Source organism: Nematolebias whitei, chromosome 14, assembly GCF_014905685.2.
Source record: "Nematolebias whitei isolate Nwh7 chromosome 14, NemWhi1, whole genome shotgun sequence".
NCBI lineage: Eukaryota > Metazoa > Chordata > Actinopteri > Cyprinodontiformes > Rivulidae > Nematolebias > Nematolebias whitei.
Genome location: NC_056511.1, coordinates 30,591,856 through 30,594,807, shown reverse-complemented (window position 1 = coordinate 30,594,807; position 2,952 = coordinate 30,591,856). Strand labels below are relative to the sequence as shown.

At 38.7% G+C, this 2,952-nt stretch overlaps 1 protein-coding gene and 1 non-coding gene across 3 annotated transcripts in view; both read left to right on the top strand.

Annotated features, from left to right (window-relative positions):
- abr (ABR activator of RhoGEF and GTPase) overlaps positions 1–2,952 on the top strand; it is a 212,122-nt gene that overhangs the window by 202,850 nt on the left and 6,320 nt on the right. The gene's annotated exons all lie outside the window — the stretch shown is intronic.
- trnav-aac lies at positions 650–722 on the top strand. Its single transcript has one exon. It is a non-coding gene; the product is annotated as a tRNA-Val (tRNA).

Genomic DNA, 2,952 nt, shown 5'->3' with positions numbered 1-2,952 from the left:
ATATATATATATATATATATATATATATAGTGTTGCAGCATTTTCAGACCCTTTTTGGCATCTTCATTTGGAGCAGGCCAAACTGACAAAGACCATGCAAAATAATGTAGTATTTTAATTCCACAGAAGAGAAAGGTATATATTAGGTCTAAAAAGTATTGGTATTGGTTATTGGTCATATAAGTTTTAACATATCGACATATCAGATATCGACCAAAAATCCAATATTGTGCATCCCTAAATCTGTGATAAGATGTTTCTGACACTTAAGTCACTATTTGAAACATGATTTCTGCTCTTTAAGTTTCTGTCTGCTTGTCTTATTAAGAGTGCTGAGGGAGTGACAAACAGAGACGTGTGGTTACCATGGTGACCCACTGGCAGTAGCTTTGTTTTGTTTTTATTTTGCTTCTCTTTACACTTCTTATACAGTTTATATAATAAATTGTGGACATTTTGTCAGCTAAGATGATTACAAACTGAGTCTCAAAATGTTTGTGTTTATGTTGTTAGACTCGGTGTGCTGTTGATATTAGACTCTGTGTTTTACTGTTTTTGGGACACCCTGAGTGTTTTCTGACAGCTGCTGTTGTCAGTCTGCGATCAGCTGCAGTGTGTGTGCCCCCCTGCAGTGTCCACAGAGCAGCCAGTTCCTGTAGTGTAGTGGTTATCACGTTCGCCTAACACGCGAAAGGTCCTCGGTTCGAAACCGGGCAGGAACAGTTTTTCCTTTATTATATTTCAAAATTACCTAGAAAACGAATGATCCATGCTTTTCATTGCATAGTGTTGTCTTTTTAATAAAGGGTTGTGATTTGACGTGCTTATCTTTCATCCTAACAAGAATCTTGATGTAATAAAATGTAAATAAGGGGCTAAATTTCCCACTTTTCTCAGTTGTCTTGAGGATCAACTAAGGGTGTAACTTGATTTTTACTAAAGAAAATGTGAGGAACCTTTGCAGCCACAGATGCAGTTATGCACCAGCAGCTTGTTTTTCCTGACCATTTTGTGCGACAGGAACTGTGTGGCTGGAAACATCTCATCATCTTTGTTCTGCTCCTGTGGATCAGTGAGGGGAAGGACTGTACAGTTTGTACACGAGAGCTGACAGAAGATCTTGGTTAGGATATCTCTGCATGACTCAGGAGTGAGGAAGAAATCCTGAAATCAAATAAGAATGTTCTGTGACGTGTTTATGTCCCGTGGCAGCCACTTGCTATGTTGAGAAGAATTTTAACGCTCTGTGTATGTGAGCACATAGAAGTGGGGTTTAGTGGGTCATACACTCAGAAGTAAATGAAATGAGAGAAACACGGGAACCAGCTGAGCTCCACATCTGCTGCTCACACTCTGAAAACTGACACACAAACAGTTTGATTTCAGGAGGAATGTTTGTGTTTTCCTTAACTCACTATTATATTTAAAGCCTTTGTCTCAATCTTGGATCTGTTGTGGACTCCTGGGTTTTCTGGTCTTTAACAGAACAATAAAAGCCTGAGGCTGTCTCTGAGGGGGAAATGAAAGAGAAGACAGTATTTAACTTTGTTTTTTCATGTGTCTCACAGTGTAACTCTGCTGTGGCCTTATCCCACCTGAAATTATGATCAGTTGAATTTCTGTAATCACCCAAACTGTTTCTTCTGACGTTTAGTTTCTTGTTCTGGATGCATTACTCAGTTTGAGGGAAGGGAAGTCGGTTTGTTTTGCACAGACTTGCTGAATTTAAATGTTTTGTTTGGATGAACAGAAGGGAGGATGATGGGTCAAGTGCTTCTCTTTAAGTTTTAGTATTATTATTTTTTAATAAAATGAAGCCCAATAGAGGACAGACCTCAGAGGGGGGTCAGTGAGTGCAGTGACTGCCCTTAATGGGCCCTCTTTGTTTTTACAGCCCTCCATGAGTGCTTTCATTTTTAATCAGGTTTCTGCAAAATCACCACAAAGTAATGTCAGGAATTATGTGGAAGAATTTATTTTACCTCTAGACTTTTTGCATCAGCGAGCCACAGAAAGGGCTGTCGGTGAGTCCAGGACAGGTCTGGTTCCTGGCAGTAGCAGTCAGCTGTGGTGAAAACAAGTTGCTCATCACTAATCTCCAGCCCTGCTGGGGAACATGAAGTTACCAGTAGCATGAATCTAACACTTAATGGTCTTTTTATGAGGTATGGACATTGGCAGACTGAGAAGGTGTAATGATGTGCAGAGGTGGAAGGACACAACTGCAGAGTCCAGATGCTGAATCTGTTACAAAATAAATAAAATATACAATTTGTTGTTCACAAACTGTCCACTCACTGTAGGAAACTGCAGCTGACTAGAAGCTGCAGCCTCTGACGTACCTGAGAGCTTTGAGGGAAGTTAATTCCAGACTTTGAGAACGTTTGCATAGGTCTGTCATGATAAACAATAAATCATTTAATTGCATGATAAATGAAAGTTATCTAGCTCATTTTCTTTTATCAGCTTTATCGTTTCTTTGTGTCTCTCTTTCTACTGAAGACATTGGATGACGAAAGGTTCAACTCTGGTGCTCTTCACTGACCCCTCCCTTTCTCTTTTCTCTTTAAAATTTATTTTAACAATCCAAAATTGCATTTTTGGATCGTTCAAAGTAGGGGTGCACCAATTCCAGTTTTCTGGCTGATCACCGATTTCTAAAAAGTCTGACCTGCCGATACCGATTTTATTTTATAAGCATCAGAATATAAGCAACAGTGTCAGGTGTTAGAAGGTCACAATGTAACTTCAATTTTCCAATCTTATTTTACTGAAAAACATACCATTGAACAATATCCTAGAAACAATACAAACTTGTTATAACTGGCCATGATTTAGTGCTCTGAAATATAAATGAAGTTCAGATGACTGTTGTTTAAATTTAAAAAAAATTGGTAAAATTGGTTTCTCATGCAAGTATCGGCCAATTTCCCAAAATTAAAGAAATTGCCC